At 44.4% G+C, this 23,752-nt stretch overlaps 19 non-coding genes across 19 annotated transcripts; all 19 read left to right on the forward strand.

Annotated features, from left to right (window-relative positions):
* The first annotated feature begins 468 nt into the window (after positions 1–468).
* Positions 469–661, forward strand: LOC138655031 (U2 spliceosomal RNA). The gene has a single exon (XR_011316614.1). It is a non-coding gene; the product is annotated as a U2 spliceosomal RNA (small nuclear RNA).
* A 969-nt stretch (positions 662–1,630) lies between these two features.
* On the forward strand, positions 1,631–1,823 carry LOC138655032 (U2 spliceosomal RNA). The gene has a single exon (XR_011316615.1). It is a non-coding gene; the product is annotated as a U2 spliceosomal RNA (small nuclear RNA).
* Positions 1,824–2,792: 969 nt separating this feature from the next.
* LOC138655033 (U2 spliceosomal RNA) lies at positions 2,793–2,985 on the forward strand. Its single transcript, XR_011316616.1, has one exon. It is a non-coding gene; the product is annotated as a U2 spliceosomal RNA (small nuclear RNA).
* Positions 2,986–3,954: 969 nt separating this feature from the next.
* Positions 3,955–4,147, forward strand: LOC138655034 (U2 spliceosomal RNA). The gene has a single exon (XR_011316617.1). It is a non-coding gene; the product is annotated as a U2 spliceosomal RNA (small nuclear RNA).
* A 969-nt stretch (positions 4,148–5,116) lies between these two features.
* Positions 5,117–5,309, forward strand: LOC138655036 (U2 spliceosomal RNA). Its single transcript, XR_011316618.1, has one exon. It is a non-coding gene; the product is annotated as a U2 spliceosomal RNA (small nuclear RNA).
* A 969-nt stretch (positions 5,310–6,278) lies between these two features.
* LOC138655038 (U2 spliceosomal RNA) lies at positions 6,279–6,471 on the forward strand. Its single transcript, XR_011316620.1, has one exon. It is a non-coding gene; the product is annotated as a U2 spliceosomal RNA (small nuclear RNA).
* A 2,300-nt stretch (positions 6,472–8,771) lies between these two features.
* Positions 8,772–8,957, forward strand: LOC138655052 (U2 spliceosomal RNA). The gene has a single exon (XR_011316634.1). It is a non-coding gene; the product is annotated as a U2 spliceosomal RNA (small nuclear RNA).
* A 969-nt stretch (positions 8,958–9,926) lies between these two features.
* Positions 9,927–10,119, forward strand: LOC138655039 (U2 spliceosomal RNA). The gene has a single exon (XR_011316621.1). It is a non-coding gene; the product is annotated as a U2 spliceosomal RNA (small nuclear RNA).
* A 969-nt stretch (positions 10,120–11,088) lies between these two features.
* LOC138655040 (U2 spliceosomal RNA) lies at positions 11,089–11,281 on the forward strand. The gene has a single exon (XR_011316622.1). It is a non-coding gene; the product is annotated as a U2 spliceosomal RNA (small nuclear RNA).
* A 969-nt stretch (positions 11,282–12,250) lies between these two features.
* Positions 12,251–12,443, forward strand: LOC138655041 (U2 spliceosomal RNA). Its single transcript, XR_011316623.1, has one exon. It is a non-coding gene; the product is annotated as a U2 spliceosomal RNA (small nuclear RNA).
* A 969-nt stretch (positions 12,444–13,412) lies between these two features.
* Positions 13,413–13,605, forward strand: LOC138655042 (U2 spliceosomal RNA). Its single transcript, XR_011316624.1, has one exon. It is a non-coding gene; the product is annotated as a U2 spliceosomal RNA (small nuclear RNA).
* Positions 13,606–14,574: 969 nt separating this feature from the next.
* On the forward strand, positions 14,575–14,767 carry LOC138655043 (U2 spliceosomal RNA). Its single transcript, XR_011316625.1, has one exon. It is a non-coding gene; the product is annotated as a U2 spliceosomal RNA (small nuclear RNA).
* Positions 14,768–15,736: 969 nt separating this feature from the next.
* On the forward strand, positions 15,737–15,929 carry LOC138655044 (U2 spliceosomal RNA). The gene has a single exon (XR_011316626.1). It is a non-coding gene; the product is annotated as a U2 spliceosomal RNA (small nuclear RNA).
* Positions 15,930–16,898: 969 nt separating this feature from the next.
* LOC138655045 (U2 spliceosomal RNA) lies at positions 16,899–17,091 on the forward strand. Its single transcript, XR_011316627.1, has one exon. It is a non-coding gene; the product is annotated as a U2 spliceosomal RNA (small nuclear RNA).
* Positions 17,092–18,060: 969 nt separating this feature from the next.
* LOC138655046 (U2 spliceosomal RNA) lies at positions 18,061–18,253 on the forward strand. Its single transcript, XR_011316628.1, has one exon. It is a non-coding gene; the product is annotated as a U2 spliceosomal RNA (small nuclear RNA).
* A 969-nt stretch (positions 18,254–19,222) lies between these two features.
* LOC138655047 (U2 spliceosomal RNA) lies at positions 19,223–19,415 on the forward strand. Its single transcript, XR_011316629.1, has one exon. It is a non-coding gene; the product is annotated as a U2 spliceosomal RNA (small nuclear RNA).
* A 969-nt stretch (positions 19,416–20,384) lies between these two features.
* LOC138655049 (U2 spliceosomal RNA) lies at positions 20,385–20,577 on the forward strand. The gene has a single exon (XR_011316631.1). It is a non-coding gene; the product is annotated as a U2 spliceosomal RNA (small nuclear RNA).
* A 969-nt stretch (positions 20,578–21,546) lies between these two features.
* Positions 21,547–21,739, forward strand: LOC138655050 (U2 spliceosomal RNA). Its single transcript, XR_011316632.1, has one exon. It is a non-coding gene; the product is annotated as a U2 spliceosomal RNA (small nuclear RNA).
* Positions 21,740–22,708: 969 nt separating this feature from the next.
* LOC138655051 (U2 spliceosomal RNA) lies at positions 22,709–22,901 on the forward strand. Its single transcript, XR_011316633.1, has one exon. It is a non-coding gene; the product is annotated as a U2 spliceosomal RNA (small nuclear RNA).
* Positions 22,902–23,752: the final 851 nt, after the last annotated feature.

Consider the following 23,752-nt stretch of genomic DNA (forward strand, 5'->3'; position numbering starts at 1 on the left):
AGACATTGTTTACCTCTTGTGGACCACCGACTTTGAAATGCGGTGTATGATAGGTATTTGAAAAAAAGGAAAACTGGTGTCTGTGCTGATCTCGAATCTGCTAGTCTTGTGTCTTGTAGATACACCTGTGTGAGGAGTATTCTAATGCTTTTGACCAACCAGGTGCGCTGCCTGCAGTCGATAGAATCTTAGCACGGAACCTTCACCTGCAGTCACAATGGGGATGGTGGGTGTGTCAAAGTGGGCAGAGTTATGCAGATTCAAAACGCGTTGGGCGCAGCTTCAACGAGCACACACAGACACACACAGCCAAACAACCGACCAAAACCCAAGCACACCCGAACTGTCATTGAGAATGCATCCAGAGTTTCTGAAAATGTCTTCCTTGCGGCAATCTTTGGCTAGGTCTCCACAATGGGTGTCGGTTGTAGGCCTGGGTGCGTCTGAAATGGCCAACCATTTCAGGCCATCGCTTCTCGGCCTCCTATGGCTAAGATCAAGTGTAGTATCTGTTCTTATCAGTTTAATATCTGATACGTCCCCCATGTGGGGACCATATATTAAATGGCTTTTTGGAACAGGGAGCTGGAAATGGAGCTTGCTCTGTCCACTCCACGCATTGACCCGCTATTGCAGTCTCTCCGGGAACAGTGCACTCCTTCTCTGATCCGGTTTCTAAAAACAGATTGAATGGAAATTAATCAGCACAGTAAGTTGTCTTGGAACCCTAGATGGGAATTTATTTCAGGGTTGTTAAGGAAGCACATTTCACATGCCGCTGGCTGCCAAATGTAGCATGCTGCTCGATTTCACTTGCCTAATTGCAACATTTTGTGTGCCTTGCTTTCACCTCTGTATGTATGTATGTATGTATGTATGTATGTATGTATGTATGTATGTATGTCAAGCATTGCATTGCATTCAATAGGCAATCAATCAATCAATCAGGCAATCAATTTTCAGTCTTTCCTGGTTGCTGCCACAGGTGTGTTAAGATGTAGGCCTGAATTAGGCCTTTCTTACAGTGTAGCAAATATACTGTGCCATCTACAGAATTAGGCCCCTGCCTGCTGTCAGCACTTGGTATTTAAATTGAAGCATCCAATGAGTAGTTCTGCCATACATACCACATTTGTGACCACCGATCATGAATTCTTTTGGAAGACATTGTTTACCTCTTGTGGACCACCGACTTTGAAATGCGGTGTATGATAGGTATTTGAAAAAAAGGAAAACTGGTGTCTGTGCTGATCTCGAATCTGCTAGTCTTGTGTCTTGTAGATACACCTGTGTGAGGAGTATTCTAATGCTTTTGACCAACCAGGTGCGCTGCCTGCAGTCGATAGAATCTTAGCACGGAACCTTCACCTGCAGTCACAATGGGGATGGTGGGTGTGTCAAAGTGGGCAGAGTTATGCAGATTCAAAACGCGTTGGGCGCAGCTTCAACGAGCACACACAGACACACACAGCCAAACAACCGACCAAAACCCAAGCACACCCGAACTGTCATTGAGAATGCATCCAGAGTTTCTGAAAATGTCTTCCTTGCGGCAATCTTTGGCTAGGTCTCCACAATGGGTGTCGGTTGTAGGCCTGGGTGCGTCTGAAATGGCCAACCATTTCAGGCCATCGCTTCTCGGCCTCCTATGGCTAAGATCAAGTGTAGTATCTGTTCTTATCAGTTTAATATCTGATACGTCCCCCATGTGGGGACCATATATTAAATGGCTTTTTGGAACAGGGAGCTGGAAATGGAGCTTGCTCTGTCCACTCCACGCATTGACCCGCTATTGCAGTCTCTCCGGGAACAGTGCACTCCTTCTCTGATCCGGTTTCTAAAAACAGATTGAATGGAAATTAATCAGCACAGTAAGTTGTCTTGGAACCCTAGATGGGAATTTATTTCAGGGTTGTTAAGGAAGCACATTTCACATGCCGCTGGCTGCCAAATGTAGCATGCTGCTCGATTTCACTTGCCTAATTGCAACATTTTGTGTGCCTTGCTTTCACCTCTGTATGTATGTATGTATGTATGTATGTATGTATGTATGTATGTATGTATGTCAAGCATTGCATTGCATTCAATAGGCAATCAATCAATCAATCAGGCAATCAATTTTCAGTCTTTCCTGGTTGCTGCCACAGGTGTGTTAAGATGTAGGCCTGAATTAGGCCTTTCTTACAGTGTAGCAAATATACTGTGCCATCTACAGAATTAGGCCCCTGCCTGCTGTCAGCACTTGGTATTTAAATTGAAGCATCCAATGAGTAGTTCTGCCATACATACCACATTTGTGACCACCGATCATGAATTCTTTTGGAAGACATTGTTTACCTCTTGTGGACCACCGACTTTGAAATGCGGTGTATGATAGGTATTTGAAAAAAAGGAAAACTGGTGTCTGTGCTGATCTCGAATCTGCTAGTCTTGTGTCTTGTAGATACACCTGTGTGAGGAGTATTCTAATGCTTTTGACCAACCAGGTGCGCTGCCTGCAGTCGATAGAATCTTAGCACGGAACCTTCACCTGCAGTCACAATGGGGATGGTGGGTGTGTCAAAGTGGGCAGAGTTATGCAGATTCAAAACGCGTTGGGCGCAGCTTCAACGAGCACACACAGACACACACAGCCAAACAACCGACCAAAACCCAAGCACACCCGAACTGTCATTGAGAATGCATCCAGAGTTTCTGAAAATGTCTTCCTTGCGGCAATCTTTGGCTAGGTCTCCACAATGGGTGTCGGTTGTAGGCCTGGGTGCGTCTGAAATGGCCAACCATTTCAGGCCATCGCTTCTCGGCCTCCTATGGCTAAGATCAAGTGTAGTATCTGTTCTTATCAGTTTAATATCTGATACGTCCCCCATGTGGGGACCATATATTAAATGGCTTTTTGGAACAGGGAGCTGGAAATGGAGCTTGCTCTGTCCACTCCACGCATTGACCCGCTATTGCAGTCTCTCCGGGAACAGTGCACTCCTTCTCTGATCCGGTTTCTAAAAACAGATTGAATGGAAATTAATCAGCACAGTAAGTTGTCTTGGAACCCTAGATGGGAATTTATTTCAGGGTTGTTAAGGAAGCACATTTCACATGCCGCTGGCTGCCAAATGTAGCATGCTGCTCGATTTCACTTGCCTAATTGCAACATTTTGTGTGCCTTGCTTTCACCTCTGTATGTATGTATGTATGTATGTATGTATGTATGTATGTATGTATGTATGTCAAGCATTGCATTGCATTCAATAGGCAATCAATCAATCAATCAGGCAATCAATTTTCAGTCTTTCCTGGTTGCTGCCACAGGTGTGTTAAGATGTAGGCCTGAATTAGGCCTTTCTTACAGTGTAGCAAATATACTGTGCCATCTACAGAATTAGGCCCCTGCCTGCTGTCAGCACTTGGTATTTAAATTGAAGCATCCAATGAGTAGTTCTGCCATACATACCACATTTGTGACCACCGATCATGAATTCTTTTGGAAGACATTGTTTACCTCTTGTGGACCACCGACTTTGAAATGCGGTGTATGATAGGTATTTGAAAAAAAGGAAAACTGGTGTCTGTGCTGATCTCGAATCTGCTAGTCTTGTGTCTTGTAGATACACCTGTGTGAGGAGTATTCTAATGCTTTTGACCAACCAGGTGCGCTGCCTGCAGTCGATAGAATCTTAGCACGGAACCTTCACCTGCAGTCACAATGGGGATGGTGGGTGTGTCAAAGTGGGCAGAGTTATGCAGATTCAAAACGCGTTGGGCGCAGCTTCAACGAGCACACACAGACACACACAGCCAAACAACCGACCAAAACCCAAGCACACCCGAACTGTCATTGAGAATGCATCCAGAGTTTCTGAAAATGTCTTCCTTGCGGCAATCTTTGGCTAGGTCTCCACAATGGGTGTCGGTTGTAGGCCTGGGTGCGTCTGAAATGGCCAACCATTTCAGGCCATCGCTTCTCGGCCTCCTATGGCTAAGATCAAGTGTAGTATCTGTTCTTATCAGTTTAATATCTGATACGTCCCCCATGTGGGGACCATATATTAAATGGCTTTTTGGAACAGGGAGCTGGAAATGGAGCTTGCTCTGTCCACTCCACGCATTGACCCGCTATTGCAGTCTCTCCGGGAACAGTGCACTCCTTCTCTGATCCGGTTTCTAAAAACAGATTGAATGGAAATTAATCAGCACAGTAAGTTGTCTTGGAACCCTAGATGGGAATTTATTTCAGGGTTGTTAAGGAAGCACATTTCACATGCCGCTGGCTGCCAAATGTAGCATGCTGCTCGATTTCACTTGCCTAATTGCAACATTTTGTGTGCCTTGCTTTCACCTCTGTATGTATGTATGTATGTATGTATGTATGTATGTATGTATGTATGTATGTCAAGCATTGCATTGCATTCAATAGGCAATCAATCAATCAATCAGGCAATCAATTTTCAGTCTTTCCTGGTTGCTGCCACAGGTGTGTTAAGATGTAGGCCTGAATTAGGCCTTTCTTACAGTGTAGCAAATATACTGTGCCATCTACAGAATTAGGCCCCTGCCTGCTGTCAGCACTTGGTATTTAAATTGAAGCATCCAATGAGTAGTTCTGCCATACATACCACATTTGTGACCACCGATCATGAATTCTTTTGGAAGACATTGTTTACCTCTTGTGGACCACCGACTTTGAAATGCGGTGTATGATAGGTATTTGAAAAAAAGGAAAACTGGTGTCTGTGCTGATCTCGAATCTGCTAGTCTTGTGTCTTGTAGATACACCTGTGTGAGGAGTATTCTAATGCTTTTGACCAACCAGGTGCGCTGCCTGCAGTCGATAGAATCTTAGCACGGAACCTTCACCTGCAGTCACAATGGGGATGGTGGGTGTGTCAAAGTGGGCAGAGTTATGCAGATTCAAAACGCGTTGGGCGCAGCTTCAACGAGCACACACAGACACACACAGCCAAACAACCGACCAAAACCCAAGCACACCCGAACTGTCATTGAGAATGCATCCAGAGTTTCTGAAAATGTCTTCCTTGCGGCAATCTTTGGCTAGGTCTCCACAATGGGTGTCGGTTGTAGGCCTGGGTGCGTCTGAAATGGCCAACCATTTCAGGCCATCGCTTCTCGGCCTCCTATGGCTAAGATCAAGTGTAGTATCTGTTCTTATCAGTTTAATATCTGATACGTCCCCCATGTGGGGACCATATATTAAATGGCTTTTTGGAACAGGGAGCTGGAAATGGAGCTTGCTCTGTCCACTCCACGCATTGACCCGCTATTGCAGTCTCTCCGGGAACAGTGCACTCCTTCTCTGATCCGGTTTCTAAAAACAGATTGAATGGAAATTAATCAGCACAGTAAGTTGTCTTGGAACCCTAGATGGGAATTTATTTCAGGGTTGTTAAGGAAGCACATTTCACATGCCGCTGGCTGCCAAATGTAGCATGCTGCTCGATTTCACTTGCCTAATTGCAACATTTTGTGTGCCTTGCTTTCACCTCTGTATGTATGTATGTATGTATGTATGTATGTATGTATGTATGTATGTATGTCAAGCATTGCATTGCATTCAATAGGCAATCAATCAATCAATCAGGCAATCAATTTTCAGTCTTTCCTGGTTGCTGCCACAGGTGTGTTAAGATGTAGGCCTGAATTAGGCCTTTCTTACAGTGTAGCAAATATACTGTGCCATCTACAGAATTAGGCCCCTGCCTGCTGTCAGCACTTGGTATTTAAATTGAAGCATCCAATGAGTAGTTCTGCCATACATACCACATTTGTGACCACCGATCATGAATTCTTTTGGAAGACATTGTTTACCTCTTGTGGACCACCGACTTTGAAATGCGGTGTATGATAGGTATTTGAAAAAAAGGAAAACTGGTGTCTGTGCTGATCTCGAATCTGCTAGTCTTGTGTCTTGTAGATACACCTGTGTGAGGAGTATTCTAATGCTTTTGACCAACCAGGTGCGCTGCCTGCAGTCGATAGAATCTTAGCACGGAACCTTCACCTGCAGTCACAATGGGGATGGTGGGTGTGTCAAAGTGGGCAGAGTTATGCAGATTCAAAACGCGTTGGGCGCAGCTTCAACGAGCACACACAGACACACACAGCCAAACAACCGACCAAAACCCAAGCACACCCGAACTGTCATTGAGAATGCATCCAGAGTTTCTGAAAATGTCTTCCTTGCGGCAATCTTTGGCTAGGTCTCCACAATGGGTGTCGGTTGTAGGCCTGGGTGCGTCTGAAATGGCCAACCATTTCAGGCCATCGCTTCTCGGCCTCCTATGGCTAAGATCAAGTGTAGTATCTGTTCTTATCAGTTTAATATCTGATACGTCCCCCATGTGGGGACCATATATTAAATGGCTTTTTGGAACAGGGAGCTGGAAATGGAGCTTGCTCTGTCCACTCCACGCATTGACCCGCTATTGCAGTCTCTCCGGGAACAGTGCACTCCTTCTCTGATCCGGTTTCTAAAAACAGATTGAATGGAAATTAATCAGCACAGTAAGTTGTCTTGGAACCCTAGATGGGAATTTATTTCAGGGTTGTTAAGGAAGCACATTTCACATGCCGCTGGCTGCCAAATGTAGCATGCTGCTCGATTTCACTTGCCTAATTGCAACATTTTGTGTGCCTTGCTTTCACCTCTGTATGTATGTATGTATGTATGTATGTATGTATGTATGTATGTATGTATGTCAAGCATTGCATTGCATTCAATAGGCAATCAATCAATCAATCAGGCAATCAATTTTCAGTCTTTCCTGGTTGCTGCCACAGGTGTGTTAAGATGTAGGCCTGAATTAGGCCTTTCTTACAGTGTAGCAAATATACTGTGCCATCTACAGAATTAGGCCCCTGCCTGCTGTCAGCACTTGGTATTTAAATTGAAGCATCCAATGAGTAGTTCTGCCATACATACCACATTTGTGACCACCGATCATGAATTCTTTTGGAAGACATTGTTTACCTCTTGTGGACCACCGACTTTGAAATGCGGTGTATGATAGGTATTTGAAAAAAAGGAAAACTGGTGTCTGTGCTGATCTCGAATCTGCTAGTCTTGTGTCTTGTAGATACACCTGTGTGAGGAGTATTCTAATGCTTTTGACCAACCAGGTGCGCTGCCTGCAGTCGATAGAATCTTAGCACGGAACCTTCACCTGCAGTCACAATGGGGATGGTGGGTGTGTCAAAGTGGGCAGAGTTATGCAGATTCAAAACGCGTTGGGCGCAGCTTCAACGAGCACACACAGACACACACAGCCAAACAACCGACCAAAACCCAAGCACACCCGAACTGTCATTGAGAATGCATCCAGAGTTTCTGAAAATGTCTTCCTTGCGGCAATCTTTGGCTAGGTCTCCACAATGGGTGTCGGTTGTAGGCCTGGGTGCGTCTGAAATGGCCAACCATTTCAGGCCATCGCTTCTCGGCCTTTTGGCTAAGATCAAGTGCAGTGGCTTAATTGTTGCTGTACTTGGTCTGGCCTAAGGTGCCCAGGGTACCCGGCTCCTTGGCCTGGGGGGATCGCTGCATTTGACAGTGTGGCTTCACCCCCCTGCTGCTATTGGGGAGTCGGATTAGTCCCTGGGCAACGAGAGGCGATCACCCTTGCCACTACATCTGTAGTGGGCAACTGTTCCAACACATAGCTGTTGGGGCAACATTGGAGATATGGAGTTCTGGAGGAAGAGGAGCTGCTTGCGGTTCTTTCGAAAGCCAGGCATGGAGGACGTCTTGTTGGATGAAAAGCGGATTATGGACTTTTTTGTGGATTTTGGAGCAATCTGGAAAGAAGATATTTTGTGTATGCAAGAAGCAAGATATAGAAGGAGCTTTGACGTGACTTTAAAATCAGAAGGTAAATGTTTGGATTTCTTTAAGTGGTGGAATGGAGAAAACTTTGGAGATATTGGTCTGATGGTATCATGTATGGGAAAACCAAGAAGTGTTGTTGTATGTATGGATGACCCTTTTGTAGACACTGAAGAGGTGTTGAGTTATTTGAAGACAAAGTATGTGGAGGCAAAGTTTCAGAAAATTTTTTTGAATACTATTGGTGTATGGAATGGAAAAAGACGTTTTTTGGTATGGACAAAGGAAGATGAGGAGTTGTTGGTAGGAAAAATTATGATAAATGGGAAGTTTGGGTTTTGTTATGTGGAAAGAGAGAAAACTTTAGCAGTGAATTTTGAACTTTTTGAGAAGATGGAAGGAGTTTTGGAAAAGAAAGAAGATGAAGAAATCGAGAGAAGGGAATGTATGGAGGAGCTTAAGGAGAGATTTATAATGGATAAAGATGAAGACAAAGTTAGAAAGGTTGAAAGTGCGGAGAAAAGAGTTAATAAAAAATGGAAACGGAAGATAATTCAAAAGGAGAAAAGGGAGACTGTGTGTAAAGAGAAGGAAAAGACAATGGGAAAAATAGAGTTTCAGGGTGAGGAAGATTTTTTTGAGTATTGGGAGGAGGGAGTTAAAAAGGAAAAAAAAAAAGAGACTGGGAGTAAAGAGAAGGGAAAGGAAAAAGGGAAAAAAATGGTGATGATTCAGGAAGATATAATATTTGACTATAGAGACATTTGGTTACCTGAGGAGTACAAATAGGATAGTTTGTTTTTGTTTATAAAGATATTCTATAGGGATATTGTGTTCTGTATTATGTATATGATGTGATTTGTATTTTATTTTTAACAGAAGTGGTTTCAAAATGATGATGTCGAACTCATGTTTAAGTCGTTTAATACGATTAATTTTATTTTTGAGCTTTGATACTGATGAAACCGTATCTGTTCTTATCAGTTTAATATCTGATACGTCCCCCATGTGGGGACCATATATTAAATGGCTTTTTGGAACAGGGAGCTGGAAATGGAGCTTGCTCTGTCCACTCCACGCATTGACCCGCTATTGCAGTCTCTCCGGGAACAGTGCACTCCTTCTCTGATCCGGTTTCTAAAAACAGATTGAATGGAAATTAATCAGCACAGTAAGTTGTCTTGGAACCCTAGATGGGAATTTATTTCAGGGTTGTTAAGGAAGCACATTTCACATGCCGCTGGCTGCCAAATGTAGCATGCTGCTCGATTTCACTTGCCTAATTGCAACATTTTGTGTGCCTTGCTTTCACCTCTGTATGTATGTATGTATGTATGTATGTATGTATGTATGTATGTATGTATGTCAAGCATTGCATTGCATTCAATAGGCAATCAATCAATCAATCAGGCAATCAATTTTCAGTCTTTCCTGGTTGCTGCCACAGGTGTGTTAAGATGTAGGCCTGAATTAGGCCTTTCTTACAGTGTAGCAAATATACTGTGCCATCTACAGAATTAGGCCCCTGCCTGCTGTCAGCACTTGGTATTTAAATTGAAGCATCCAATGAGTAGTTCTGCCATACATACCACATTTGTGACCACCGATCATGAATTCTTTTGGAAGACATTGTTTACCTCTTGTGGACCACCGACTTTGAAATGCGGTGTATGATAGGTATTTGAAAAAAAGGAAAACTGGTGTCTGTGCTGATCTCGAATCTGCTAGTCTTGTGTCTTGTAGATACACCTGTGTGAGGAGTATTCTAATGCTTTTGACCAACCAGGTGCGCTGCCTGCAGTCGATAGAATCTTAGCACGGAACCTTCACCTGCAGTCACAATGGGGATGGTGGGTGTGTCAAAGTGGGCAGAGTTATGCAGATTCAAAACGCGTTGGGCGCAGCTTCAACGAGCACACACAGACACACACAGCCAAACAACCGACCAAAACCCAAGCACACCCGAACTGTCATTGAGAATGCATCCAGAGTTTCTGAAAATGTCTTCCTTGCGGCAATCTTTGGCTAGGTCTCCACAATGGGTGTCGGTTGTAGGCCTGGGTGCGTCTGAAATGGCCAACCATTTCAGGCCATCGCTTCTCGGCCTCCTATGGCTAAGATCAAGTGTAGTATCTGTTCTTATCAGTTTAATATCTGATACGTCCCCCATGTGGGGACCATATATTAAATGGCTTTTTGGAACAGGGAGCTGGAAATGGAGCTTGCTCTGTCCACTCCACGCATTGACCCGCTATTGCAGTCTCTCCGGGAACAGTGCACTCCTTCTCTGATCCGGTTTCTAAAAACAGATTGAATGGAAATTAATCAGCACAGTAAGTTGTCTTGGAACCCTAGATGGGAATTTATTTCAGGGTTGTTAAGGAAGCACATTTCACATGCCGCTGGCTGCCAAATGTAGCATGCTGCTCGATTTCACTTGCCTAATTGCAACATTTTGTGTGCCTTGCTTTCACCTCTGTATGTATGTATGTATGTATGTATGTATGTATGTATGTATGTATGTATGTCAAGCATTGCATTGCATTCAATAGGCAATCAATCAATCAATCAGGCAATCAATTTTCAGTCTTTCCTGGTTGCTGCCACAGGTGTGTTAAGATGTAGGCCTGAATTAGGCCTTTCTTACAGTGTAGCAAATATACTGTGCCATCTACAGAATTAGGCCCCTGCCTGCTGTCAGCACTTGGTATTTAAATTGAAGCATCCAATGAGTAGTTCTGCCATACATACCACATTTGTGACCACCGATCATGAATTCTTTTGGAAGACATTGTTTACCTCTTGTGGACCACCGACTTTGAAATGCGGTGTATGATAGGTATTTGAAAAAAAGGAAAACTGGTGTCTGTGCTGATCTCGAATCTGCTAGTCTTGTGTCTTGTAGATACACCTGTGTGAGGAGTATTCTAATGCTTTTGACCAACCAGGTGCGCTGCCTGCAGTCGATAGAATCTTAGCACGGAACCTTCACCTGCAGTCACAATGGGGATGGTGGGTGTGTCAAAGTGGGCAGAGTTATGCAGATTCAAAACGCGTTGGGCGCAGCTTCAACGAGCACACACAGACACACACAGCCAAACAACCGACCAAAACCCAAGCACACCCGAACTGTCATTGAGAATGCATCCAGAGTTTCTGAAAATGTCTTCCTTGCGGCAATCTTTGGCTAGGTCTCCACAATGGGTGTCGGTTGTAGGCCTGGGTGCGTCTGAAATGGCCAACCATTTCAGGCCATCGCTTCTCGGCCTCCTATGGCTAAGATCAAGTGTAGTATCTGTTCTTATCAGTTTAATATCTGATACGTCCCCCATGTGGGGACCATATATTAAATGGCTTTTTGGAACAGGGAGCTGGAAATGGAGCTTGCTCTGTCCACTCCACGCATTGACCCGCTATTGCAGTCTCTCCGGGAACAGTGCACTCCTTCTCTGATCCGGTTTCTAAAAACAGATTGAATGGAAATTAATCAGCACAGTAAGTTGTCTTGGAACCCTAGATGGGAATTTATTTCAGGGTTGTTAAGGAAGCACATTTCACATGCCGCTGGCTGCCAAATGTAGCATGCTGCTCGATTTCACTTGCCTAATTGCAACATTTTGTGTGCCTTGCTTTCACCTCTGTATGTATGTATGTATGTATGTATGTATGTATGTATGTATGTATGTATGTCAAGCATTGCATTGCATTCAATAGGCAATCAATCAATCAATCAGGCAATCAATTTTCAGTCTTTCCTGGTTGCTGCCACAGGTGTGTTAAGATGTAGGCCTGAATTAGGCCTTTCTTACAGTGTAGCAAATATACTGTGCCATCTACAGAATTAGGCCCCTGCCTGCTGTCAGCACTTGGTATTTAAATTGAAGCATCCAATGAGTAGTTCTGCCATACATACCACATTTGTGACCACCGATCATGAATTCTTTTGGAAGACATTGTTTACCTCTTGTGGACCACCGACTTTGAAATGCGGTGTATGATAGGTATTTGAAAAAAAGGAAAACTGGTGTCTGTGCTGATCTCGAATCTGCTAGTCTTGTGTCTTGTAGATACACCTGTGTGAGGAGTATTCTAATGCTTTTGACCAACCAGGTGCGCTGCCTGCAGTCGATAGAATCTTAGCACGGAACCTTCACCTGCAGTCACAATGGGGATGGTGGGTGTGTCAAAGTGGGCAGAGTTATGCAGATTCAAAACGCGTTGGGCGCAGCTTCAACGAGCACACACAGACACACACAGCCAAACAACCGACCAAAACCCAAGCACACCCGAACTGTCATTGAGAATGCATCCAGAGTTTCTGAAAATGTCTTCCTTGCGGCAATCTTTGGCTAGGTCTCCACAATGGGTGTCGGTTGTAGGCCTGGGTGCGTCTGAAATGGCCAACCATTTCAGGCCATCGCTTCTCGGCCTCCTATGGCTAAGATCAAGTGTAGTATCTGTTCTTATCAGTTTAATATCTGATACGTCCCCCATGTGGGGACCATATATTAAATGGCTTTTTGGAACAGGGAGCTGGAAATGGAGCTTGCTCTGTCCACTCCACGCATTGACCCGCTATTGCAGTCTCTCCGGGAACAGTGCACTCCTTCTCTGATCCGGTTTCTAAAAACAGATTGAATGGAAATTAATCAGCACAGTAAGTTGTCTTGGAACCCTAGATGGGAATTTATTTCAGGGTTGTTAAGGAAGCACATTTCACATGCCGCTGGCTGCCAAATGTAGCATGCTGCTCGATTTCACTTGCCTAATTGCAACATTTTGTGTGCCTTGCTTTCACCTCTGTATGTATGTATGTATGTATGTATGTATGTATGTATGTATGTATGTATGTCAAGCATTGCATTGCATTCAATAGGCAATCAATCAATCAATCAGGCAATCAATTTTCAGTCTTTCCTGGTTGCTGCCACAGGTGTGTTAAGATGTAGGCCTGAATTAGGCCTTTCTTACAGTGTAGCAAATATACTGTGCCATCTACAGAATTAGGCCCCTGCCTGCTGTCAGCACTTGGTATTTAAATTGAAGCATCCAATGAGTAGTTCTGCCATACATACCACATTTGTGACCACCGATCATGAATTCTTTTGGAAGACATTGTTTACCTCTTGTGGACCACCGACTTTGAAATGCGGTGTATGATAGGTATTTGAAAAAAAGGAAAACTGGTGTCTGTGCTGATCTCGAATCTGCTAGTCTTGTGTCTTGTAGATACACCTGTGTGAGGAGTATTCTAATGCTTTTGACCAACCAGGTGCGCTGCCTGCAGTCGATAGAATCTTAGCACGGAACCTTCACCTGCAGTCACAATGGGGATGGTGGGTGTGTCAAAGTGGGCAGAGTTATGCAGATTCAAAACGCGTTGGGCGCAGCTTCAACGAGCACACACAGACACACACAGCCAAACAACCGACCAAAACCCAAGCACACCCGAACTGTCATTGAGAATGCATCCAGAGTTTCTGAAAATGTCTTCCTTGCGGCAATCTTTGGCTAGGTCTCCACAATGGGTGTCGGTTGTAGGCCTGGGTGCGTCTGAAATGGCCAACCATTTCAGGCCATCGCTTCTCGGCCTCCTATGGCTAAGATCAAGTGTAGTATCTGTTCTTATCAGTTTAATATCTGATACGTCCCCCATGTGGGGACCATATATTAAATGGCTTTTTGGAACAGGGAGCTGGAAATGGAGCTTGCTCTGTCCACTCCACGCATTGACCCGCTATTGCAGTCTCTCCGGGAACAGTGCACTCCTTCTCTGATCCGGTTTCTAAAAACAGATTGAATGGAAATTAATCAGCACAGTAAGTTGTCTTGGAACCCTAGATGGGAATTTATTTCAGGGTTGTTAAGGAAGCACATTTCACATGCCGCTGGCTGCCAAATGTAGCATGCTGCTCGATTTCACTTGCCTAATTGCAACATTTTGTGTGCCTTGCTTTCACCTCTGTATGTATGTATGTATGTATGTATGTATGTATGTATGTATGTATGTATGTCAAGCATTGCATTGCATTCAATAGGCAATCAATCAATCAATCAGGCAATCAATTTTCAGTCTTTCCTGGTTGCTGCCACAGGTGTGTTAAGATGTAGGCCTGAATTAGGCCTTTCTTACAGTGTAGCAAATATACTGTGCCATCTACAGAATTAGGCCCCTGCCTGCTGTCAGCACTTGGTATTTAAATTGAAGCATCCAATGAGTAGTTCTGCCATACATACCACATTTGTGACCACCGATCATGAATTCTTTTGGAAGACATTGTTTACCTCTTGTGGACCACCGACTTTGAAATGCGGTGTATGATAGGTATTTGAAAAAAAGGAAAACTGGTGTCTGTGCTGATCTCGAATCTGCTAGTCTTGTGTCTTGTAGATACACCTGTGTGAGGAGTATTCTAATGCTTTTGACCAACCAGGTGCGCTGCCTGCAGTCGATAGAATCTTAGCACGGAACCTTCACCTGCAGTCACAATGGGGATGGTGGGTGTGTCAAAGTGGGCAGAGTTATGCAGATTCAAAACGCGTTGGGCGCAGCTTCAACGAGCACACACAGACACACACAGCCAAACAACCGACCAAAACCCAAGCACACCCGAACTGTCATTGAGAATGCATCCAGAGTTTCTGAAAATGTCTTCCTTGCGGCAATCTTTGGCTAGGTCTCCACAATGGGTGTCGGTTGTAGGCCTGGGTGCGTCTGAAATGGCCAACCATTTCAGGCCATCGCTTCTCGGCCTCCTATGGCTAAGATCAAGTGTAGTATCTGTTCTTATCAGTTTAATATCTGATACGTCCCCCATGTGGGGACCATATATTAAATGGCTTTTTGGAACAGGGAGCTGGAAATGGAGCTTGCTCTGTCCACTCCACGCATTGACCCGCTATTGCAGTCTCTCCGGGAACAGTGCACTCCTTCTCTGATCCGGTTTCTAAAAACAGATTGAATGGAAATTAATCAGCACAGTAAGTTGTCTTGGAACCCTAGATGGGAATTTATTTCAGGGTTGTTAAGGAAGCACATTTCACATGCCGCTGGCTGCCAAATGTAGCATGCTGCTCGATTTCACTTGCCTAATTGCAACATTTTGTGTGCCTTGCTTTCACCTCTGTATGTATGTATGTATGTATGTATGTATGTATGTATGTATGTATGTATGTCAAGCATTGCATTGCATTCAATAGGCAATCAATCAATCAATCAGGCAATCAATTTTCAGTCTTTCCTGGTTGCTGCCACAGGTGTGTTAAGATGTAGGCCTGAATTAGGCCTTTCTTACAGTGTAGCAAATATACTGTGCCATCTACAGAATTAGGCCCCTGCCTGCTGTCAGCACTTGGTATTTAAATTGAAGCATCCAATGAGTAGTTCTGCCATACATACCACATTTGTGACCACCGATCATGAATTCTTTTGGAAGACATTGTTTACCTCTTGTGGACCACCGACTTTGAAATGCGGTGTATGATAGGTATTTGAAAAAAAGGAAAACTGGTGTCTGTGCTGATCTCGAATCTGCTAGTCTTGTGTCTTGTAGATACACCTGTGTGAGGAGTATTCTAATGCTTTTGACCAACCAGGTGCGCTGCCTGCAGTCGATAGAATCTTAGCACGGAACCTTCACCTGCAGTCACAATGGGGATGGTGGGTGTGTCAAAGTGGGCAGAGTTATGCAGATTCAAAACGCGTTGGGCGCAGCTTCAACGAGCACACACAGACACACACAGCCAAACAACCGACCAAAACCCAAGCACACCCGAACTGTCATTGAGAATGCATCCAGAGTTTCTGAAAATGTCTTCCTTGCGGCAATCTTTGGCTAGGTCTCCACAATGGGTGTCGGTTGTAGGCCTGGGTGCGTCTGAAATGGCCAACCATTTCAGGCCATCGCTTCTCGGCCTCCTATGGCTAAGATCAAGTGTAGTATCTGTTCTTATCAGTTTAATATCTGATACGTCCCCCATGTGGGGACCATATATTAAATGGCTTTTTGGAACAGGGAGCTGGAAATGGAGCTTGCTCTGTCCACTCCACGCATTGACCCGCTATTGCAGTCTCTCCGGGAACAGTGCACTCCTTCTCTGATCCGGTTTCTAAAAACAGATTGAATGGAAATTAATCAGCACAGTAAGTTGTCTTGGAACCCTAGATGGGAATTTATTTCAGGGTTGTTAAGGAAGCACATTTCACATGCCGCTGGCTGCCAAATGTAGCATGCTGCTCGATTTCACTTGCCTAATTGCAACATTTTGTGTGCCTTGCTTTCACCTCTGTATGTATGTATGTATGTATGTATGTATGTATGTATGTATGTATGTATGTCAAGCATTGCATTGCATTCAATAGGCAATCAATCAATCAATCAGGCAATCAATTTTCAGTCTTTCCTGGTTGCTGCCACAGGTGTGTTAAGATGTAGGCCTGAATTAGGCCTTTCTTACAGTGTAGCAAATATACTGTGCCATCTACAGAATTAGGCCCCTGCCTGCTGTCAGCACTTGGTATTTAAATTGAAGCATCCAATGAGTAGTTCTGCCATACATACCACATTTGTGACCACCGATCATGAATTCTTTTGGAAGACATTGTTTACCTCTTGTGGACCACCGACTTTGAAATGCGGTGTATGATAGGTATTTGAAAAAAAGGAAAACTGGTGTCTGTGCTGATCTCGAATCTGCTAGTCTTGTGTCTTGTAGATACACCTGTGTGAGGAGTATTCTAATGCTTTTGACCAACCAGGTGCGCTGCCTGCAGTCGATAGAATCTTAGCACGGAACCTTCACCTGCAGTCACAATGGGGATGGTGGGTGTGTCAAAGTGGGCAGAGTTATGCAGATTCAAAACGCGTTGGGCGCAGCTTCAACGAGCACACACAGACACACACAGCCAAACAACCGACCAAAACCCAAGCACACCCGAACTGTCATTGAGAATGCATCCAGAGTTTCTGAAAATGTCTTCCTTGCGGCAATCTTTGGCTAGGTCTCCACAATGGGTGTCGGTTGTAGGCCTGGGTGCGTCTGAAATGGCCAACCATTTCAGGCCATCGCTTCTCGGCCTCCTATGGCTAAGATCAAGTGTAGTATCTGTTCTTATCAGTTTAATATCTGATACGTCCCCCATGTGGGGACCATATATTAAATGGCTTTTTGGAACAGGGAGCTGGAAATGGAGCTTGCTCTGTCCACTCCACGCATTGACCCGCTATTGCAGTCTCTCCGGGAACAGTGCACTCCTTCTCTGATCCGGTTTCTAAAAACAGATTGAATGGAAATTAATCAGCACAGTAAGTTGTCTTGGAACCCTAGATGGGAATTTATTTCAGGGTTGTTAAGGAAGCACATTTCACATGCCGCTGGCTGCCAAATGTAGCATGCTGCTCGATTTCACTTGCCTAATTGCAACATTTTGTGTGCCTTGCTTTCACCTCTGTATGTATGTATGTATGTATGTATGTATGTATGTATGTATGTATGTATGTCAAGCATTGCATTGCATTCAATAGGCAATCAATCAATCAATCAGGCAATCAATTTTCAGTCTTTCCTGGTTGCTGCCACAGGTGTGTTAAGATGTAGGCCTGAATTAGGCCTTTCTTACAGTGTAGCAAATATACTGTGCCATCTACAGAATTAGGCCCCTGCCTGCTGTCAGCACTTGGTATTTAAATTGAAGCATCCAATGAGTAGTTCTGCCATACATACCACATTTGTGACCACCGATCATGAATTCTTTTGGAAGACATTGTTTACCTCTTGTGGACCACCGACTTTGAAATGCGGTGTATGATAGGTATTTGAAAAAAAGGAAAACTGGTGTCTGTGCTGATCTCGAATCTGCTAGTCTTGTGTCTTGTAGATACACCTGTGTGAGGAGTATTCTAATGCTTTTGACCAACCAGGTGCGCTGCCTGCAGTCGATAGAATCTTAGCACGGAACCTTCACCTGCAGTCACAATGGGGATGGTGGGTGTGTCAAAGTGGGCAGAGTTATGCAGATTCAAAACGCGTTGGGCGCAGCTTCAACGAGCACACACAGACACACACAGCCAAACAACCGACCAAAACCCAAGCACACCCGAACTGTCATTGAGAATGCATCCAGAGTTTCTGAAAATGTCTTCCTTGCGGCAATCTTTGGCTAGGTCTCCACAATGGGTGTCGGTTGTAGGCCTGGGTGCGTCTGAAATGGCCAACCATTTCAGGCCATCGCTTCTCGGCCTCCTATGGCTAAGATCAAGTGTAGTATCTGTTCTTATCAGTTTAATATCTGATACGTCCCCCATGTGGGGACCATATATTAAATGGCTTTTTGGAACAGGGAGCTGGAAATGGAGCTTGCTCTGTCCACTCCACGCATTGACCCGCTATTGCAGTCTCTCCGGGAACAGTGCACTCCTTCTCTGATCCGGTTTCTAAAAACAGATTGAATGGAAATTAATCAGCACAGTAAGTTGTCTTGGAACCCTAGATGGGAATTTATTTCAGGGTTGTTAAGGAAGCACATTTCACATGCCGCTGGCTGCCAAATGTAGCATGCTGCTCGATTTCACTTGCCTAATTGCAACATTTTGTGTGCCTTGCTTTCACCTCTGTATGTATGTATGTATGTATGTATGTATGTATGTATGTATGTATGTATGTCAAGCATTGCATTGCATTCAATAGGCAATCAATCAATCAATCAGGCAATCAATTTTCAGTCTTTCCTGGTTGCTGCCACAGGTGTGTTAAGATGTAGGCCTGAATTAGGCCTTTCTTACAGTGTAGCAAATATACTGTGCCATCTACAGAATTAGGCCCCTGCCTGCTGTCAGCACTTGGTATTTAAATTGAAGCATCCAATGAGTAGTTCTGCCATACATACCACATTTGTGACCACCGATCATGAATTCTTTTGGAAGACATTGTTTACCTCTTGTGGACCACCGACTTTGAAATGCGGTGTATGATAGGTATTTGAAAAAAAGGAAAACTGGTGTCTGTGCTGATCTCGAATCTGCTAGTCTTGTGTCTTGTAGATACACCTGTGTGAGGAGTATTCTAATGCTTTTGACCAACCAGGTGCGCTGCCTGCAGTCGATAGAATCTTAGCACGGAACCTTCACCTGCAGTCACAATGGGGATGGTGGGTGTGTCAAAGTGGGCAGAGTTATGCAGATTCAAAACGCGTTGGGCGCAGCTTCAACGAGCACACACAGACACACACAGCCAAACAACCGACCAAAACCCAAGCACACCCGAACTGTCATTGAGAATGCATCCAGAGTTTCTGAAAATGTCTTCCTTGCGGCAATCTTTGGCTAGGTCTCCACAATGGGTGTCGGTTGTAGGCCTGGGTGCGTCTGAAATGGCCAACCATTTCAGGCCATCGCTTCTCGGCCTCCTATGGCTAAGATCAAGTGTAGTATCTGTTCTTATCAGTTTAATATCTGATACGTCCCCCATGTGGGGACCATATATTAAATGGCTTTTTGGAACAGGGAGCTGGAAATGGAGCTTGCTCTGTCCACTCCACGCATTGACCCGCTATTGCAGTCTCTCCGGGAACAGTGCACTCCTTCTCTGATCCGGTTTCTAAAAACAGATTGAATGGAAATTAATCAGCACAGTAAGTTGTCTTGGAACCCTAGATGGGAATTTATTTCAGGGTTGTTAAGGAAGCACATTTCACATGCCGCTGGCTGCCAAATGTAGCATGCTGCTCGATTTCACTTGCCTAATTGCAACATTTTGTGTGCCTTGCTTTCACCTCTGTATGTATGTATGTATGTATGTATGTATGTATGTATGTATGTATGTATGTCAAGCATTGCATTGCATTCAATAGGCAATCAATCAATCAATCAGGCAATCAATTTTCAGTCTTTCCTGGTTGCTGCCACAGGTGTGTTAAGATGTAGGCCTGAATTAGGCCTTTCTTACAGTGTAGCAAATATACTGTGCCATCTACAGAATTAGGCCCCTGCCTGCTGTCAGCACTTGGTATTTAAATTGAAGCATCCAATGAGTAGTTCTGCCATACATACCACATTTGTGACCACCGATCATGAATTCTTTTGGAAGACATTGTTTACCTCTTGTGGACCACCGACTTTGAAATGCGGTGTATGATAGGTATTTGAAAAAAAGGAAAACTGGTGTCTGTGCTGATCTCGAATCTGCTAGTCTTGTGTCTTGTAGATACACCTGTGTGAGGAGTATTCTAATGCTTTTGACCAACCAGGTGCGCTGCCTGCAGTCGATAGAATCTTAGCACGGAACCTTCACCTGCAGTCACAATGGGGATGGTGGGTGTGTCAAAGTGGGCAGAGTTATGCAGATTCAAAACGCGTTGGGCGCAGCTTCAACGAGCACACACAGACACACACAGCCAAACAACCGACCAAAACCCAAGCACACCCGAACTGTCATTGAGAATGCATCCAGAGTTTCTGAAAATGTCTTCCTTGCGGCAATCTTTGGCTAGGTCTCCACAATGGGTGTCGGTTGTAGGCCTGGGTGCGTCTGAAATGGCCAACCATTTCAGGCCATCGCTTCTCGGCCTCCTATGGCTAAGATCAAGTGTAGTATCTGTTCTTATCAGTTTAATATCTGATACGTCCCCCATGTGGGGACCATATATTAAATGGCTTTTTGGAACAGGGAGCTGGAAATGGAGCTTGCTCTGTCCACTCCACGCATTGACCCGCTATTGCAGTCTCTCCGGGAACAGTGCACTCCTTCTCTGATCCGGTTTCTAAAAACAGATTGAATGGAAATTAATCAGCACAGTAAGTTGTCTTGGAACCCTAGATGGGAATTTATTTCAGGGTTGTTAAGGAAGCACATTTCACATGCCGCTGGCTGCCAAATGTAGCATGCTGCTCGATTTCACTTGCCTAATTGCAACATTTTGTGTGCCTTGCTTTCACCTCTGTATGTATGTATGTATGTATGTATGTATGTATGTATGTATGTATGTATGTCAAGCATTGCATTGCATTCAATAGGCAATCAATCAATCAATCAGGCAATCAATTTTCAGTCTTTCCTGGTTGCTGCCACAGGTGTGTTAAGATGTAGGCCTGAATTAGGCCTTTCTTACAGTGTAGCAAATATACTGTGCCATCTACAGAATTAGGCCCCTGCCTGCTGTCAGCACTTGGTATTTAAATTGAAGCATCCAATGAGTAGTTCTGCCATACATACCACATTTGTGACCACCGATCATGAATTCTTTTGGAAGACATTGTTTACCTCTTGTGGACCACCGACTTTGAAATGCGGTGTATGATAGGTATTTGAAAAAAAGGAAAACTGGTGTCTGTGCTGATCTCGAATCTGCTAGTCTTGTGTCTTGTAGATACACCTGTGTGAGGAGTATTCTAATGCTTTTGACCAACCAGGTGCGCTGCCTGCAGTCGATAGAATCTTAGCACGGAACCTTCACCTGCAGTCACAATGGGGATGGTGGGTGTGTCAAAGTGGGCAGAGTTATGCAGATTCAAAACGCGTTGGGCGCAGCTTCAACGAGCACACACAGACACACACAGCCAAACAACCGACCAAAACCCAAGCACACCCGAACTGTCATTGAGAATGCATCCAGAGTTTCTGAAAATGTCTTCCTTGCGGCAATCTTTGGCTAGGTCTCCACAATGGGTGTCGGTTGTAGGCCTGGGTGCGTCTGAAATGGCCAACCATTTCAGGCCATCGCTTCTCGGCCTCCTATGGCTAAGATCAAGTGTAGTATCTGTTCTTATCAGTTTAATATCTGATACGTCCCCCATGTGGGGACCATATATTAAATGGCTTTTTGGAACAGGGAGCTGGAAATGGAGCTTGCTCTGTCCACTCCACGCATTGACCCGCTATTGCAGTCTCTCCGGGAACAGTGCACTCCTTCTCTGATCCGGTTTCTAAAAACAGATTGAATGGAAATTAATCAGCACAGTAAGTTGTCTTGGAACCCTAGATGGGAATTTATTTCAGGGTTGTTAAGGAAGCACATTTCACATGCCGCTGGCTGCCAAATGTAGCATGCTGCTCGATTTCACTTGCCTAATTGCAACATTTTGTGTGCCTTGCTTTCACCTCTGTATGTATGTATGTATGTATGTATGTATGTATGTATGTATGTATGTATGTCAAGCATTGCATTGCATTCAATAGGCAATCAATCAATCAATCAGGCAATCAATTTTCAGTCTTTCCTGGTTGCTGCCACAGGTGTGTTAAGATGTAGGCCTGAATTAGGCCTTTCTTACAGTGTAGCAAATATACTGTGCCATCTACAGAATTAGGCCCCTGCCTGCTGTCAGCACTTGGTATTTAAATTGAAGCATCCAATGAGTAGTTCTGCCATACATACCACATTTGTGACCACCGATCATGAATTCTTTTGGAAGACATTGTTTACCTCTTGTGGACCACCGACTTTGAAATGCGGTGTATGATAGGTATTTGAAAAAAAGGAAAACTGGTGTCTGTGCTGATCTCGAATCTGCTAGTCTTGTGTCTTGTAGATACACCTGTGTGAGGAGTATTCTAATGCTTTTGACCAACCAGGTGCGCTGCCTGCAGTCGATAGAATCTTAGCACGGAACCTTCACCTGCAGTCACAATGGGGATGGTGGGTGTGTCAAAGTGGGCAGAGTTATGCAGATTCAAAACGCGTTGGGCGCAGCTTCAACGAGCACACACAGACACACACAGCCAAACAACCGACCAAAACCCAAGCACACCCGAACTGTCATTGAGAATGCATCCAGAGTTTCTGAAAATGTCTTCCTTGCGGCAATCTTTGGCTAGGTCTCCACAATGGGTGTCGGTTGTAGGCCTGGGTGCGTCTGAAATGGCCAACCATTTCAGGCCATCGCTTCTCGGCCTCCTATGGCTAAGATCAAGTGTAGTATCTGTTCTTATCAGTTTAATATCTGATACGTCCCCCATGTGGGGACCATATATTAAATGGCTTTTTGGAACAGGGAGCTGGAAATGGAGCTTGCTCTGTCCACTCCACGCATTGACCCGCTATTGCAGTCTCTCCGGGAACAGTGCACTCCTTCTCTGATCCGGTTTCTAAAAACAGATTGAATGGAAATTAATCAGCACAGTAAGTTGTCTTGGAACCCTAGATGGGAATTTATTTCAGGGTTGTTAAGGAAGCACATTTCACATGCCGCTGGCTGCCAAATGTAGCATGCTGCTCGATTTCACTTGCCTAATTGCAACATTTTGTGTGCCTTGCTTTCACCTCTGTATGTATGTATGTATGTATGTATGTATGTATGTATGTATGTATGTATGTCAAGCATTGCATTGCATTCAATAGGCAATCAATCAATCAATCAGGCAATCAATTTTCAGTCTTTCCTGGTTGCTGCCACAGGTGTGTTAAGATGTAGGCCTGAATTAGGCCTTTCTTACAGTGTAGCAAATATACTGTGCCATCTACAGAATTAGGCCCCTGCCTGCTGTCAGCACTTGGTATTTAAATTGAAGCATCCAATGAGTAGTTCTGCCATACATACCACATTTGTGACCACCGATCATGAATTCTTTTGGAAGACATTGTTTACCTCTTGTGGACCACCGACTTTGAAATGCGGTGTATGATAGGTATTTGAAAAAAAGGAAAACTGGTGTCTGTGCTGATCTCGAATCTGCTAGTCTTGTGTCTTGTAGATACACCTGTGTGAGGAGTATTCTAATGCTTTTGACCAACCAGGTGCGCTGCCTGCAGTCGATAGAATCTTAGCACGGAACCTTCACCTGCAGTCACAATGGGGATGGTGGGTGTGTCAAAGTGGGCAGAGTTATGCAGATTCAAAACGCGTTGGGCGCAGCTTCAACGAGCACACACAGACACACACAGCCAAACAACCGACCAAAACCAAGCACACCCGAACTGTCATT

Source organism: Ranitomeya imitator, unplaced genomic scaffold (genome assembly GCF_032444005.1).
Source record: "Ranitomeya imitator isolate aRanImi1 unplaced genomic scaffold, aRanImi1.pri SCAFFOLD_560, whole genome shotgun sequence".
In the NCBI taxonomy this organism is placed as follows: domain Eukaryota; kingdom Metazoa; phylum Chordata; class Amphibia; order Anura; family Dendrobatidae; genus Ranitomeya; species Ranitomeya imitator.